Below are 18,682 nucleotides of genomic sequence, written 5' to 3' on the forward strand. Positions count from 1 at the left end.
ACACAAACCTTCAATCTCAACTTATGAGAAGGCAACCCTGATAATTCCAAAGAATTAAGAAACTCTCTGGTATATGATGTTACTTATGAGAAGTTTAACATGTCCGGCAACTTATTTTATAAAGGTTGGGAATGCGTTGTTTTCCCGTAATACCAATTTTATCCAAGCATTATTAAAATTGTTGGTAATTTAGGAGCGAAAGCGATCAGTCCTCGGAAATTAATTTTTCCCTTGGGAATTTTTTTTTTACAAGGTCAAAAGTAACTCATGTCCTTTCTTAAGTCATTTCATTTAAATCTGTTCAGTAGTTTAGGCGTAAAAGCGATCGACCCAAATGAATTTCCCCATGAGAATGCGTCATTTTCCCTGGGTAAAAAGTAGCATATGTCCTTTTCGGGTATCAAAATATCTCCATACCAAATTTCATGCAAATTGGGTCAGTATTTTAGGCGTGATTGAGTAACAGACAGACAGACAGTGTTACTTTCGCATTTATAATATTAGTAAAGATATTTTTTTTAATTTTAAATTGTTATCTAAAGTAAAATCATAGACTTTCACAAATTTATAAGATATCTGTAATCTTACTGTGTAAGCTTTATGAATAAATAAACTGAAACTGAACTGAAATAAATAATTCAAGTAGACAAAAAGTACTTAACTAAATAAATAGATGAAGTTCGTTGCTCAGCTCTTTTGTTTGAAAACAAAATTCCATTAGAAATTTGTGGAAGTGGATCCTATTATCTATTTTCATGTTAAGTCATATATTTTATAGTGGAAAATTATGAAATTAACAGTAGTTTTATTAATATAAAGATCAAGGTAACGTTTTCAAATTTATGCGTCTCACGGCGTATCTTAAGAAAAATAGTAAAAAATCTTATTGAACAAGATCTCTTGCTTTTTATAGTTGAAACTTATTTCTCAATATTTTTTATTTGGAGAGTGGATCATTCGTTAACATTAGAGACTAGCAAACACTTAAATAAGGTGTGCAAAATATCAAGTGTTTTGAAATAGATTTTAAAGCTTTAAGACCATTAAACTTACGCCAAACTGAAGTAAGACACAAAATATGAATAAAGATAACTTGCTATCAATTCCAAAAATGATCACAAATTTCTACGCTTTTTATTTCAAAATTTTTAACATTAAATCTATGTAAAAAAAGATAAATTAAAAGAATATTAAGCGGAAAACAATGCACATTATTATCAGCCTTTCTTTCAATGACACATGAACCGATTTTGTTAAGTTTTCATTCTGATTGATTCAAATGTAAACAAACCTTGAAATGCAAGTCTCGGGAAATTGACTTGACACAAAGATTATAAAAAAAAAAAAACAGAATAGTCAAAAAAAACCGTAAATATTTCAAAACCAAAAGTCTTCCAAGAAAATTTTGCAAGACGCAAGTATTGGTAATAAATCCATGAACTATCAAAAATTAATTTCAGAAACACGCTGTCAGTAAATTATTTAATTTTAAATTAGAATTTTGCGCGTACATCATTTTGTGCTTGTTTAAAATCTCAAGAAAAATGTTTCAACTATTTGGGAAACCTTGGTTGCTTTAATGCTTTTGAAATGTTTCAATCCTGCAAAGTCATCAAATTACATTAACTCAAAACAGTAACATTTCAAAACAAAAATCAGGATGTCAATGCATTGTAAGGTTTGCAGATTCAATTGCATTCAATCAGTTTACTGATGGCAATGAATTTTCAACAAACCAACAAAAAAAAAAGAAATAACTGAAGAACTTTTCAGCAGAATTTTATCAAATTTTTTGATCTTTTATTGTGCATTCATCATACAAAGAAAAATTGAATATCAACTTAGGATTACTATGTAGCTGAGTAAATGAGGTATAAAAAGCTTCATTTATAGATCTTTATTTTCCTAACCAAACTAGACTTACTGTCAATCAAACTTCAACGTATCAGCTTGTTTTCTTGGCATAACAACGTCTGATTTACAACACAAAAAACATAAGAAACAAACAAAGGCTGTGATTTATCCAATTATTTAAATGTTTGTGCATAACAAAGAAAACAAACAAAACAGAAGCAAACCTCAATCTCAGACAGAATATTGTTGTAAGCTTGTGTCCGTCCGTCCTCGTCGAGTCGCTCGTCCACCTTCTCTTTTTCCATCATCAACAAAAACTATCTCTGATGATACGAGTATGTTTTGGAATGAAGGGCAAGCGGTATAGAACGCACTCTACGCTGCGAGCGAAATGTTGTAATGCACGTAATTCCAGGAAAATTATGCAGGTATTTGTTGTATTTGTTCGACACGTACAAAAACCTATCGCACCGCGTACACCACATATAGCAGCATATTCGAGTACCTACAACCATCATCATCACAGTAGCGCAGAACAAGCCAGCGCAAAGCAGCGAAACAAAAAACCCGAACAACAAAAGCAAATTGGTCCACTTTCATGTCATGTTCAAGACCCGTCCACTCAATCGCGGTGATAAATCATTTTCCGAAACATAATTCCACTATAGCTGCAGTGCACCAGCACTAGCAACAGTACCGTCATTCGGGAGCAAAACCAAAGCATTCAAGACGCAACCAAACTAACCAATGCCAACGTACATATAGCTGATGGATGATTTATACACCACAGAGCAATGTGCAGATGCGGGGGAATGTCTGATGGTGAAAACCCTGTGTGCCATACGCACTATATAGATAACTAACAAGCGAAGGTCCTCCTGAGACCATCAAGACTAAATCCAAGACCCAACCAAGACCAAGTCCAAGTATCGACCTACTATACGCCAGTCGTTGTCATCATCAACAGCGCGACATCATCGACATCGTCATCGTCATCATCATCGTCATCGCGCAATCATCCCTCGATCATCATCGGGAGAAAACTGGAAAATTTCGTGACAGAAATTCATAACGAACACCGTGTGAACAGAACTCTTGTTCTGGAACTTGTGACGTTCGACCATGATAATGATGATCAACGTCTTCAACGTCGTAGTTGACGTCCTCGACGACCATAGACGCTCTTATGAGGTTTGGGTGTGCGCGCAACAAGTGCAGACCAGAGTGCACCCATCCACCAGCAGACAGGAGCAAATTATTGGACCATGGTGTGCAGCAACTCGCATGTAACATCATTCCCAGCTATAGTAAATGATCCTGGACGCGTTAATCGCGATTCTCGAATATATTTTGATTTCCCGTTTTTATCACACATTTACCCCGAATTCGAATGTGCAATTGAGTTCCAGAAAAACCACAGCCCCAGCTTCAGCTATAAGCCAAGGTAAACCAACAATAAACCGGATTTCTATCGAGCTCCTGCATAATATTCCTCCGACGATTAGTTCTGATGTTGGCCACCGTAGCAAAAAAAAAAGAGGTCGGAAAACCCAAACAATGACAGTGCGGTGGCCTAACTGCCCAACCATCGCATCGCTATCCATCGATCGACCGTACAACCATTGCGTTGGTTGGAGCTGCGATCTTCGGGCAATTCTGGAGAGAGGTCTATCGCCGCAGGAATTCGAGTTACACGCAGTCTGGAAATTCTTCTGATATGCGCGCGCATAAATTTCTTAAATTCACTCAGTAGCAGGCGGACGAGATGCCAGCCTCGTCTTCTCCTTGCCCATGGCACGGGAGCCCCAGGCAAACAACGCACATCATACAACAACAAGGAAGCCACTTTGTTGGGCTTTTCTTATATTGATCAGCAACATCGCTATTAACAACGGCAGTAGCAGTGTTCGCCTTCACCTGCACACGGTATACCCCCAGCAATGGCAGTGGTGGTTGGTGGGTTGCAAGGAATCTCTGAATTCGAAATGAGCCCAACGCCGCAGCAGCATCCAGCGCGTTGGCAAAGCGAAGCAGGAGGAAGAACTCTCACTGCCTTTCGAACAAAACATGCCTGCAATGCGCTTGCTAATTAAATTCGAATAAAACTAATCGATTAAGTTCATAGCTTAACTGCACAGGAGCTGCAAGGAGCTGTCAGCATTCGCATCGGGACGACACCGCGCCGAACGAAGGAGGAGGGACATAGGCACTCATCATCGTGCCATTGCCGAAACTCAGAAGGCGGTTTGTGTTCACTGATGATACCATCGAAGACGACACAATGATGATCGATCGATTAAATTTATTGATCATTTTGTTGATCTCACTGATTGGAACGCTGATAATTGCCAGCGCCAACCACATCATCAGAGTCCAGCACCATCAAAGGGGAAAAGGAGAAAGGTGACAACCGAAAACTAATTTCTTCAGTTGAATGTTGATGGATGAAGGTGGAGCAAATATAGAAGCACGCAAACAGTCAGTCACGACGGACGGGCGCAGTCCAAACGCACAGAATTCGGAAAGTAACGCCACATTCCGATGAAAGACTACTTTTTTGTGGTCTTATCGCGAATTTGTAATCCCCTAAGCGAGATGCGGGATTCTTAATGAGACGTGGGAACTCAAAGTGCTGGAATTCAGTTGTTCCAAGTTATAATACAGCAAAGCAGCACAGCGCCATTGCCATCGCCATCGCCAGAAACGCAGCAAGTGGACAACACTAAGGAATGATGTTGCACGAATATTTGTCCAATACCGATAACGATCAGGACTGTCACTGACTTTGCAACAAAATGTATAAACAACGATGGTATTTTGGAGTCAGATTTTTGTGTTGTTTGTTTTATTCCAATGGATTCATATTATACTCAGTTTATCGAAACAAAATAAGTGGTGGCGTTGAGAATTCTTTCTTTTATGAGCCAAGGAATGAATTACGAATATTAATATCTTATTTCAACAGCAACAGAAGTTGTTATAAGAAATAGAATTAGGGTCTAGTTTTTTTAGTGATCAGTGATCATTTGGGTTTTTGGGTTAAACTGGGATTGAATTTCATCTCGAATTTAATTATATTCTTGCAATTGAAATAATAATCAGGAATCTGGGTAACTTCATGGCTTAGAACTTCATAACCTCATTTATCGAATATTCAATAAGTATTAAAAAACATTGTTCATTGAATACTAAACTAAATGTAGGAGTTGTCGAAAATGCACTTAAACGAAGTCTTTCAATTTTTGTATAAGGAGTTTTTCAATAAGAGGTTTCAATTTGAATAGTCTTCTATCTTTACAGCTGTCTCTTGCCAAGCTGCCATTTTTTGTCAGTTGACAAGTAAAAATTATAGCATTACCTGAAATCGGCAGTCACACTTCGCAAAACTAAAGCACTTTCTGTTCGTTGCAAAGCTTCGTTACTTCCCATTTTGGATAAGGATCTGCATAAGTATTTTAAAATTCACTTCATCTAGAAAACTTAAGTCGGTTGATGACTATCATAAATTCAAATATTTTATGAAATTACTACAACTGTAACTACTGCGGCTATTTGGCAAAAATTGATAAATTGAAATAACCGCAAAAATAAAGCATTGAATTTATTCCGTAATTCTAAAAATAATGGAATATTGTATCAAAAATATTTCTGTTTTCAAAAGCTGTTCGATTATCTCAATAAATTACTGTGTAAGCTTTCTTTTTTTTCTAAAAAACAAGATAAAGTCTATGGGTATTTTTAATACAATGCAGTATCTAGACGTTACATCATCTGAATTTCAAATGGTTTCAAATGAAGACACACAATCTTTTCATATTAATTCTTTAAGTTCATTAAATTTTGGACATTTGTATATCTCAGTAAACGAAGTTATAGAAGAGCTAAACTTGCTGATTTTAGATAAAAAAGGAAGGATTTGATGTTTTCCCATCAATACTTTTAAAAAATACCGCACAGGCCATTGCTTTGACACATAGCATTATATTCAACCGGCCTATTGAATCAGACATATTTCTTAAAAGCTGGAAAAATATTTACAAAGCAGGTTCAAAAAATGATGTCCAAAACTATCATCCAATTTATTAAATATCAACTAACCCAAAACTTTTCGAAAAGTTGATTTATAAGAATTTTATACTTTTATTAAAAGAAGTTATCTCTCCAATGCAACATAGTTTTGTAAATGGTAGATCAACCAAGACAAATCTTAATTTTTTTTTTAATTTTGAGCTTAGAACAATGGAGAAAGGTTTTCAGTGCGCTGTGACTTATACTGATTTTACAAAGCATTCGATAGCGTTGATCATCATATCTTTCTTCGAAAGCTTCAGGGGTATGGTTTTCACTCTAATCTATTGAAATGATTTGAGTCGTATCTGAGTGATCGAACCCTGTTCATTCGTAATGGCAATAGGATTCTGATGCTATTATGGTTAAATCCGGTGTCCCCCAAGGAAGTCGCATGGGCCCTTTGTTGTTTCTTCTACTTGTCAATTATATTCCAGATGTTCTTGTTCATTCACAATGTCTTATGTTTGCTGACGATTTGTAAAATGTACTGCTTCGTAAAAAATGTTTCAGATTGTTTAAAGTTTGAAACAGACTTATACAATTTATATGATTGGTGGGTAAACCATAAGCTGTTTTTAAATGTATCTTAGTGTCAGAGTCTTACATTCCTTCGTCACCTTTATGTTTTGAATATTCTTTAGGAAATACGACTCTTGATTAAATTAATAAAGAGAAGGGTCAAGGTGTAATTTTTGACACTAAGTTCAATTTCAATAAGTCACATAGACTATCAAGTAGCCATATCAAGTTCTACGTTAGGATATATTAGAAGAAATTCGAAGAAATTTAAGGATCCCTACACTCTAAGAACATGTTTTTTTCATACGTGAGGTCTATTTTGGAATATGGTTGTATAATATGGAATTATTTTTATTCAATTCACTCAAATAGACTAGAAAGGATTTAAAAATGCCTTTCTGGATACATGTTTTATCTATTACGTTGGAATATTCCTCGACCTTCATATGATGCCCGATGTTTGCTTTTTGGAATACAAAGTCGTGAAATTCGACGAAAATATGTTGATGCAATGTTTATTTGAGACTTAATAAATTCTAAAATTGTTTGTCCATTTTTGCTAAATACCTTAAGAGTGTTTGATACCTGTCGTGTTCCCTAACACAGAGTAAATTATGGCTTAAATCAGCCAATATCCCGTTGATTAAGATAGGCCAATTCAGCGTGCAAAAATATAAATGAAGATTTTTTACAATGTTCTAGTACAGATATTTTAAAGTATTTTTATTGTTACAGTTTATTATTATTATTTGTAATTTTGTAATAAGTAGTCTTTTTGATGAAATATATCTACATAAGTACATATCTATATAAGTAAACAAAATACTTATTTTCTAATATCAAAATAAAACTTATTATTGGAAAACCCTCTTTATGACAACTTTATCATGAAATGACGAACACGCAAAAACTATGGGATGAACTTTAATTGGAATTTTTTTGAACACTTACATTTTTAAATTTAATCCAAGTAATAAAAGCAGTTTTCGAGAATATTTAAAAAATATAAAAGTTCTAGATAAACTTTAACTTTCTCAAATAGAAAATCATTTCAAAAAAGTCTTTTCTCACTTTGACGCCATAGTTGAAATTTAAAACACCTTTATAAAATACTATTTCATAAATAGACACTTTTTTTAAATTTGTCCGTTTCAATCCAATTTTAAATTCCTAACTGTAGCAAAAATTGAAAATATTTTAAGGGCTGAAATAATTAAATTTTAATTGAATTTTTAAAAAAAAGTACGTATACGCCCAAGTGACCCAATATGAAACTGATTGAAATTTAGAAATTGAGTCATATTGGAGACAATAATTATTGATTGGCCAATGCTCATTCTTCAATTTTTAAGAACTTATCAACGTTTAGTATTTGAGGTTAAACCAATAACAAAATTATCATTTTGTTGATACACGAAGAAATGTGTTGTAGCATTATCATGAATGTCAACTCTGAGCACAGATTGCATTCATTTTCTTCACTTCAAATTATGAAATCTCTATTCACTTATAACAAACAGATTGCAATAATTTTTTCCTCCAATTCATTTTAGAGCAAACTATTGAATGCAATCTTTGAGAAATCATTCATTCTTTGCATTCTATCAATTCTCTAATTAAGTTTGCATTCGTATTCGTATTGTCGTATCAAAAAATGTTGTTCCACAAAACTAAACCTCATAAAATTTTATAAAAAAAGTCTATGAATTTTTTCGTATCTCTTATAGTTTATAATATAACTCTAGCGGCAGTAAAGAGAAACATACGGTTTTTTTTTCGCTTTTTCGGATTTTTCTTGAAAACTGTATGTCGTATCAACAAATAATCTTTACAAAATTAAAGCTTATTAAATTTCCGAAAAAAAAAATTGTATAAGGTTATAAACAACTCTTCCGTGAACACAACATTAACATCTTCACCTACCACTGTAACGTTTGCAGTCTTCACCGATTTTTTCATTGAAGTTTCAATAATTAATAGGTCAGCATCGTCAGGTGCTTCTCTCACCTCTATTCTTTGGTTACAAAGTGCCGTGGATAGAAAAGGTATCAATCTTGACTTATTCTTTTCGTTGCAAAGAAAATCTATTTGTTTGATGTTTATCACTGTTACATGGTCAAATTGAATATCGACTGACTTCTTAAGTCAGTAAGAGTAACCATCAAAGACTATACTACAACGTTTTGGTAGGAATGGCAAATTGACGAAATATCGGAATCTTTGAGCCACAATACTTTGTGAAGCAAGAAGCCACCATCTACAATAATGTCAAATTAAATTAAATCAATACTTGTTGTGGATACTCTATGTCGTTTTAGCATCTCATTTTCATAAAACAATCATAATGGAAAGAGGGCCAATTCATACTCCATATAAATCTTTAAGTCTTCATCTGACTGTTATTCTTTGGAATATCATCAAAGGATCTAAAGGAATATCATCAAAGGATATAAAGAAATACCATCAAGGGATCTATTGCCAAAGAAAAAGGGAGTGCTCGATTTTCTTACGACAGTTTTACTATTGAAACTCAGCTGTATGGCTCATTGGGTGCATGCCTAGAGAATAAGCATTGTAGCAAGTTACTTTATCATCTCCACCCACTATTGACATTATTTCATTTTTAACTGGAAATGCAGGACGACTTTGGAACCAATTTGACAGCTTTGCAATATCTGTATTATCTCTAATTTTACGTGCCTCTCCAAAATCTACATGTTTCGCACTAGTAGAAAAATAGAACGCCAGTGAATTCTTCGAGTGATGAGAAAATTTCATGAGCAGCAGTCAGACCTAGAACCCATTTGCTAAGCACGCTATCAATGATTCCACGTCCTCGTGTCAAGCCACCTATACTCTTCATTCCACGCATTAAAGTTTGTTCAATTGTCTGGCCCGACCATACTCTTGTCCAAAATCGGCAAGTTCTTCTCATAGTAAAGTAATCTCCTTGGAATTTTTTTTTAATTCATCTGGGGTCATCACAGAATGTAGTTTTATCATGGCCGGCTTGGAAATATGGAATCATATTCCATTCCAATCGCCAGACCGCTAAGTGTGACTAAAATCTTTAATCAATGTAATCATATTAAACAACTGAATCCATAGTTCTATTAGATTTAAGTATGTTAAGATTTGTCTGTTTCTCACTATAAGATCGATTAAATGAGGGTTTTGTTTTAAAGAAGGACCCTCATAAAGAAAATTTTTCCTTTATTATATTAACTAAAGATGTCTGTATTAGAAGTAAAGCACGAACTGCTCTAGCGAAAGCTTTTCCTTGCAACATCTTTTCACAACATTTTTTCCTTAAATGCTCATAGAGTTATTTTACAAACAAGTACATATAAATTTTGATACGACAAATAGTTTTCAAGATAAAACCCAAAAAGCAAAAAAAAACTGTATGTTTCTCTCCACTGCCGCTTGACTTATTTTATAAACTATAAGAGATACGAAAAAATTCATAGACGTTTTTTTTTATAAAATTTTATGAGCTTTAATTTTGTGGAACAACAATTTTTGATACGACAAATAGTTTTCGAGATAAACATGAAAAACTAAAACAAACGTTCACGTCTGATTCTTGGGGACTTTGTTTTCGGGTCAACACTAGATATCCCTTAGTAAATGTGCCAAGTTTCAAAACGGTTGGATTTTTTTGAGGTGAAGACAAGACTGGCTAACCTATTTGTTCTTTGGCCCCAACTTGTACTTCTGTTTTATATACAAATTTCAAAGTATCCAAAAGAATGTAAAAAATATAAAAAGAATGCATTCAATTGATTGCTATAAAGTGAATCAATGGATTAAACGATTGCAGTCTTTTTGTAACAAGTAAATGGTGATTTAATAATTTTAAACCTGAAGTCCCAAAGTAAAATCAATGAATGCAATCTTCTAATTGAATTCCATAAATGATTTTAAAAGATTGCATTCACAAAATATTGTATTTTTTTCAACCCTGTCACTGTTTTTTTTATTCATTTTACTTCCTTCATTCCTTCTTTTTCCAACTTAACTCAGATCAAGATTAAATGATGAAACATCAAAATCTATGAGTCACTTCAAAAAAGATTCCAATTTCAATATTATTATTTTCAGTTCGACATAAGACTAATTTAAGTACCATAATCCATATTCAAAGTATGTCAAGAAAATTAACTTCCAAAAACAAGATATATCATATATCAAAATTGCCTCTAAACACTTTCTATTTGTCATAGGTCAGCAAAAAGCAAAAAAAAAAAGAAATTAAATTAAGTTCGAAAACTTCCTCCTTCTATGAACATATTTCTGCTCAAAATAAATCAAATATAAAAATTAAAAGCAACAACCCAAAAATAAATTTTATAAGAAGTAAAAATAAAAAAAGGTTCCTAAAATCAAATATCATTTATCTTTCTCTTTTAAGAAATACAAACAGAAAGAAGAAATTCTATACAGAAGTCCCAAGACTGTCGATTCAATGATGATGATGATGAGGCTGCAGGACCAGCAACAGCAGAAATATCACTTGATGAACATTGACAGAAAACCTAACCTTGAGACCCCTTCATTCGGCAGAAAACAACACATTCAACAAAAATACATCAAAAAAAAAAACACGCACCTTAAGGGTAAGTCAACACAATTTATAAACCTACCTATCAAAAAAAAAAAACAAAAAAAGAATCTATAGACCTACCCAGGGAGAGTACATTATATTTTCATTTAAAGAGAAGAAACCCTTTTCAATATCTTCACATCCTCACAACTCTCGCAGAGAACAGACTTCATTTATTCTATCTTCCCTTTCTCCTCGATATCTTTTCAATTTGTTAACTTTTGCGTGCAGAGACATCTTCAATTTGTCTTTCAATAAACTAACTAGATCCAGCTCCAGCAGCTCCATAGCTCTAGCTCCATCAGCAACACGATGACGACAACGTCAACGGCACTGACGACGACGTACATTACATATACCTTACCGTGTCTTGTCGTCGAATGGGTTTTCTAATCTAATTAAAACCAATGTGGTAGGTATAGAGGTACGGCTACGGCTATGGTTACGGCGGAGCGCGATGACAAGGACGACAAGGACGACCTAAGCATCGAAAGACGAAGTCACGTCGTTTGTCAGCCAACGCAGCGCTATATAGCTACAGCTACAGTTACGACGGCTACAGTAACATCAACAGCGACAAACATGAAAGTCAATCGGGTGTGAAAAGCTTGTCATTCCGTTGCTTCGAGATAAAAATTTTCCTTTTCCATCCTTATAGTGAAGCAACCAACATGGCAAGGAACAGGACAGCACATCACATCACATATACGGGCCAGGTCCTCTGGTGTAGCTTTTATACCGCTGCCGGTGGTGCTTCTGCTTCTGCTAAATGGGGGACATGAAGTTAGAATCATGGAGCGCAAAAAAAAGCAATCCCTATATAACCTCACACACCACATCACGTTTCACGTATTGTGAGCCTTTGCCATCAGGGATGCTCCTCCAGAGACTATGTCAGCATAGTGCCGTATTTAACTTACACACAATTTCCCAATGAATGGTTATTTGAAACACTGCGAGCTAGCAACCGAGCGAGCGAATATCGGAACGAAATCATGGTGGCTCTTAATAGGCCAAAAATTATGGCATGTGTGTTCATTCCATACTTCCATATCCTGTCCATGTCAATTCAAAAGAACCTCAAGTTGTGTCTTTTCTATGTATATATATATATATAGAGAGAGAATGGCTATTCAATGTCCATCTATACGAGTTCCATAAAATGTGACACACCCATGACCCAAAGCAAAGCTCGTGTTGGTATCCTATTTTATCTCCATGTATATCCCCAATGGGAAAACCCTATCTATAGGTTCTTTTCTTTCCCGATTGACACTTTGTTGGGAAAATTATTCTGAAATTTATCACACCATCCACTACCCTCTCCTTAGAGACACTGCACTTTCGTTCCACATGAATGAACATTATGTGTAGAAAGTGTTTTAGGACCCTAACACAAAAAAAAACAGTTAGTCTTGATTTTCCACATAAAGGCGCTTGTTTATTATTTTGACAGCGGAAACCCAACAAAAATTCATCCATCTTTTCTCAGCTCAGATGACAGCAGCCAGTTGTTGTCAAATGAAAATTTATCATCACTTAATGAATTTTGTTCCACAAGACTGAACTTTAATGTTTTCTTTTTTGTTCGTTCCACAAAGCTTACATACGTTATGAAGATGAGTTTCTTCGATACCGTTAAAATAGTGGTTAACAATAAAAGAGAAAAACAAATTGAATTTTTGTACAAGTCTGCTCGAAATATATAGAGCAACTTGATTTACAATCAATTATGTTCCACATTCATTTTTACAGTGTTGTGGTATTGATTATTGATGCTAACATTTTTATTTTCTTAAGGCAGACAAACGAATAATTTTTAAATGGAAATATTTCGTTCCACGCATGAATGAACTTCGTTTTTTCTTTTTTTTTTTGCATTCCACAGAAAAATGTCAGAAGTGTGTTTGCAGCCTTATGAGATAATATCTCTGAACTCACCCGCACAATGTCATTTTCAATTTGAGAAATGTTAAATTGTAAAATAAAAAATGTTGAGTAATGAAAAACATTGTGAACTGACTGAGTACAATCAATGACTTTTCCAATCGTCAAAATGGTGGGCGGAAGTGCTAGTATACAGTTTTATAACACAAGAAACCGATTGTGAAACTTTGAAGGTGGTAATGGAAAACTCTGCTACTACCAGCTGCTGTCAACTCCAAAGCGCGGCACGCTTGACTTTTAAGACAAAACAAACCAACGGAAAAAAAACCGATCGATAAATTGTGATATCTCGGGTTTGGTTGGACAATCGCACTGCCGAAGGCCAATTGCGCGCATGGGCAGCGCAGCTAAGACCACCGCCACTAAAATGCCTGCCAATGCCACTTTATACCCTATGGAAATGACGATCGACGACCAACGACGACGACGACGGGTGCTACTTTTTACCCATATGATACCTATTGATGGGGCTACTGCGGGATAGGAATTACTATTGCTCTATAGGATTCCTTTGCGGTCCGTCAGCCGCAATTGCGCACTTGGTCTTGTTGTTGGAGCGCAATGTTTGTTTGAGAGTCATTTCAATGAAGTGATAATTTTTAGTATATATCGTGCTCGTGCTGCTGCCTGGGTTTGTTTGGTTCTCGTGTTCGGGATGCCAATTTGTAAGATTGCCCAATTGACACGAGGAAGAGCGTTTGGTGGTCTCTAACTCTGCCGTCACCGTCGTAGTCTTCGTTTTCGTCTCCATCTCCATTGCCGTCTTCGTTATTGTTGTCGTTACTTGCTCCTCGCGAGATAGTGACACTTTCCGAATGGCAGATAATATAGCTTGAGCTTCTGTTTAATGTGCGCAGATCGTTTCTTGAGTTCTTTCTTTCTTATTTCTAGCACAACCGATATGTAGGTAGCATCAAGATTGAAACACTGTGTAAAGCTGTAAGTGGTATATCTGTCATTTTGGTTAAGTAAAATTGTTATATTATAAATTGTGTCTTTTTATAAGAAGCCATCTTCTATATATACTTTATACTATGTCGTGATTGTTAAGTCGCGTTAGAATGTCACATTCATTCAAGAATGTTAAAAAGGCAGTTTGGTGTAGTTTGGTTTTTGGTTAAGAGTGTCAATTTATTGTGCAAAATTGTTGTCAATCTATAAAGAGATCAAAGCGGGTGTCTTTGAATTTTATTGATATCTTTTGTGAGTGTGTTTTCTTTTGCAATTGAATTTTTATTTTCTCAAGACACGATGACGACGATGACTTAACATTGGAAACCTTGGAATTGATTTTCATGAAAGAGTCTTGGGCCCTAAACTTCATTCATAGTAGTTTGATATTCATTGATATAACTTCTGGTAGTTATTTGTTTACCCAATAGCTTGGTTACCGGAATCAAGTGAAATAAAGTTGAAATAGGAAAAATGGAGTAAAATTGCTGTTTATAGCCTTAAACATTTTTCGAAATCATTTCAAGTGAAACTAAAGCAGCTGACATAGATTATATCAGTCAATGAACAATTTTGCTGTTTTGAAATATTTCGTTGAAAAAGACTGATATTGCTATAAAAAGAAACACATTTGAAAAGGTGTCTTAAAAGTTTTAAAGGAACATTGTTTTACTCAAAATTGTGTGATTTTAATGCACTGTCCATTTCCTTAAATATGAAATAGAAACTGCAACTTTCCACAAACTAATTACATAACAGATCTAATCCTTTCAGTCTCATTTGCATTCTATTTTCGAATGACACCATTACCGACAATATACCAATAAGACTTACGAGTATATCTCTTACACCCATATTATTAGAGATTTTTTTCAAAGTTAGCTTTACCGCAAGACTAGTTTAAAAAATTTTCTGAAACTAACTGACATCTAAATCAAATTTGTATATAAAAAAGAGGTTGGTATGCGACCCACAATGATAACCTCCCATCCCGTGTGTCGATTTTCTAGCTTAAAAGGAATGTAGGTTATCGAGTTTTGTTAAAAAAGTTGTTCGTTGAATTATCCTAAATAAATTAAAAACTACCAACAATATTTTGCATATGATAAAATAACTCAATTTCAAAATCTATTTTTGTAAACGAGATTTTTAGTCGGAAACCAATTTTTATCAATTTTAGTACCATTTTCTTAAAAATTTGTATTTTGTATGTTAACAAATTGGATGAATGAAATTAATTTGAAGTCAATGTATTCTACTATTCACGAGATACCGAGAACCGAACATCAATTTTTACCAAAGTACTGTGTTTTTTTAATAAAAAAAAGGACTGTTGGATGTGTATACAAAATTTACTGAGTGTCGAAAACAATATTTTCTGTGAGATGAAATTAATTCTAAGCCAATATTTTACATTTTTGAAAAGGTTTCTTAGTCGAAAGTAAATTTTTGCCAACTTCTAGTAATGTTTTGTTTAGGTTTTTATTTTTCTTAAAATAACTGTCAATTAAATTTTTCTCAATAACTAAATGTTGAAAACAATATTTTTTAAAAGATAAAATTAATTTGAAGTGAATTTTCCAAAATTTTAAAAAGATATTTGAGTTTAAAATCAATTTTTAAACTTTAAGAAATGTTTTTTTTTTATGATTTGTATTTTTTATAAAAAAAAAACTTTCAATTCGATTTTTCTCAAATATTTACCAGATGTCAAAAACGTCATTTTTCGTTGCATACATTAATTTTGGTGATAAAATAATTTTTTTTTTTGCAAAATATTCGAGTATGACAATTTTAACTTCCCATAGAAAGTAATTGTAATGGGTCCGATTTATCAAATTGAAAATTTTGACATTTCTCGACGTTTCAAGGTCCCTAGAGTCGAAATAATGGCTGAAACTCAAACACGCTTTAGCTTCGGCTTAGCCTGACGTTTACGAGTGAAGCTTCGACCTCACGTTTCGTTTGACAATCGTTAGGAAAAAAACGTAATGTAACGTAATGTGAATCCAAACGCAAGCTCTAGTTCAATTATCTGAACATTTGCTTTGTCTGACAGCTCATCAGCTGTAAAAAAATGTCAACAAACAAAATATTTGCTGTTTGGAGGGATGAAATAATAGAAATGTCATTCAAAGCAACATCGAAGCAGGCCTAACGTAACGCAGACGAATCCGAAGCTGAAGCGTGTACGTGTTTCAGCCATAAAAGATTTTTAGAAAGATGTATGTGCGTGCGTGTGTACGTAAGTTCGTACGTTCGCGACGTTTTTTTCGTTGTCCATAGCTCAAGAACCAAAAGAGATATCGATTTCAAATAAATTTTGTTATACAGATAATAAGGCAGAAAGATGCAGAAAGGGCTCTCAAGAAAATTGCTTGGGTGGTTTTTTTACCATAGCAGTTTGAAAAAAGGTTAAAATTTTGGTTAACCGTAAAAATCTTACGAACTAAAAACGCTAGAGACTTGAATTAAAATTTATATAATATATTGTAACGTAATATCAAAGAAGTATATTTTTTGAAAAAAAAAACATTTAAAAAACTGAAAAAAATAATTTGTCACCTCTAAAATTTTACGACTAAAATATGATTTCATCTCCAAAACAATTTTGTGCAACGAAGAATAATGTTTTTGATATCTGATAAAATTTTTAGAAAAATCGAATTGACAGTTTTTTTTATAAAAAATAAAAATCTAAAAAAATCATTACTCAAAGTTGGTAAAAAATAAATATCGATTCAAATATCTTTTCAAAATCTTGAAATTTAGGCTTCCAACTGATTTTATTTTATAAGAAATATTGTTTTCAACATTCTGGAAAATGTTGAGAAAAATCGAATCAACAGTTTTTTTTACAAAAAATAAAAACCTAAAAAAAATCAATAAAAGTTGGTAACAATTGATTTACGAATCACATATCTTTTCAAAGCTTTAAGATATTATCTTTAAACTACTTTTATCTTTTAAAAAATATTGTTGGTAACATTTAATCAAATTTTGAAAAAAATCGCACTGACATTTTTTTTTTAATTTAAAAACCAAACAAAATGAATAAAAAGTGGTCAAAATTGATTTTAGACTCAAATATCTTTTAAAAACTCTGAGATATTGGCTGTAAACTTTTTAAATCTTTTAAAAATGATTGTTGTCAACAATCAGTAAAATTTTGAAGAAAATCGAACTGGCAGTTTTTTTTACAAAAAATTAAAACCTAACAAAAAAACAATACTAAGACTTGGTAAGTATTTTCTTACGACTCAAAAAGCTTTTAAAAATTATATATATTATCTACCAACTCTTTTTATTTTAAAGAATATATTATTTTCGATGTTAAGTATTTTTTTTTATAAAAATCCAACAGTCCGTTTTTTCATAAAAATATAAAATCCACAAGAAATAGTGGGCAAACTTTTTTAAACATTGATGTTCGGTTCTTGATAGCTCTCAAATTAGCATGTTCCCTTCTTCTTTCCATGTGCGCCTGGTAATTTATTTAATTTTTTTATACGCAGCCAATGAACCTTACCGCACATGCGTAGTTTTTTTTTTTTTTATTTTCTTACTTTTGCCATAGAATTCATATGCATTAACTACCAGGCGATCATGTTTCGTAGTAGGAATAAGGTTTTTGGATTTTTTTATATTCGATTTTTAATTTAGAAAATGGCGAATATAGTTCCGCCTTTTGCTGGAGTTTAACTTAAGCATTCATAAGAATAACCGTAATCCACATTAACACCCTTTTTGTTATTAGTAAATTAACGGAGGTCGGGGGTGGATCTTAAATTTTGGCTTAATTCCTGCTACAAGGAAATTCTTAAGTATGGGTAAGAAAGCAATACATAAAGCTCAGCGGTCTTGTAAAAACTCGCACGGAGATTCAAATGCAATTCTGCACAGGGTGTACATTTTAAAAGTGTAATTTCAAGGTGATATTGAAACTCTTTCTTCAACTAACTAAAGTCAGAAATAATATCTAATGGACGCTCATTTAACTACATATTTTTAAATCCACCCACCGTCCACCTAAAGAATATTTATTTTCAGAAGTGCTTTAAAAGGTGTTTTTTTTTTAATTATATCGAGGTTTCGAGGTTCTTAGCATATTTAACAGAACAATAACAAAAATATCACTCATAACTACGCTTCCGAGAAACATGAAACACATTAGCTTTCCAACATTTCGAAAATATTAGATTTGCGAAAGTATATTCGAAAATATTAACTAAACATATAAATGTTTTTCACTTATTTTACTAATTTAATAAGATTATTTTTAAGTGGCTAGAGGAGGTTTAAATTTAGAAGATATGAAAAAGAAAAAAGTTCAAATGTGCATCGCTCCTGCCCCTGGTCTATTCTTTTGATAGTTTAAAAAAAAAACAACCTTCAAAAGAGAATTTTGTTGGAGTTGTTTACATAGCAAAGCTCCTCCTTGAAAAACTGTTATAGTTCTTAAGAAAAAAAAAACAGATTTGGAGGAATGAGAAAGTTAATCTTCACATGATTGGCTTGTATATCGATTAGGATCAACAACACAAAAAAAAGTGTTAGGTGTTACGAGGCGTAACCAATTTATTTGCAGTCTTATGAAAACTGATTCAAATTTGTACACTTGCTCATTTTCATGCTCGCCTGGTAGTTTCATGTTAAAGTTCATTAAAATGCAGGGTCGGTTAAAACAAAAATCAAGAATTTTCTTGAAGATCGTATATCCAGAAATGACAATTA

The 18,682-nt window shown here is 33.3% G+C and overlaps 1 protein-coding gene and 1 long non-coding RNA gene across 2 annotated transcripts in view; one reads left to right on the forward strand and one right to left on the reverse strand.

Annotated features, from left to right (window-relative positions):
- LOC129953881 (serum response factor homolog) overlaps nucleotides 1-18,682 on the reverse strand; it is a 220,768-nt gene that overhangs the window by 86,085 nt on the left and 116,001 nt on the right. The gene's annotated exons all lie outside the window — the stretch shown is intronic.
- The window catches only part of LOC129953882 (uncharacterized), an 84,416-nt gene that overhangs the window by 25,418 nt on the left and 40,316 nt on the right, over nucleotides 1-18,682 (forward strand). Inside the window, exon 2 of the long non-coding RNA XR_008782606.1 lies at nucleotides 10,859-11,063. This is a non-coding gene — a long non-coding RNA (uncharacterized LOC129953882). The remainder of the gene's footprint in view (nucleotides 1-10,858; nucleotides 11,064-18,682) is intronic.

The sequence above is a fragment of the Eupeodes corollae genome, chromosome 1, assembly GCF_945859685.1.
Source record: "Eupeodes corollae chromosome 1, idEupCoro1.1, whole genome shotgun sequence".
Classification (NCBI taxonomy): domain Eukaryota; kingdom Metazoa; phylum Arthropoda; class Insecta; order Diptera; family Syrphidae; genus Eupeodes; species Eupeodes corollae.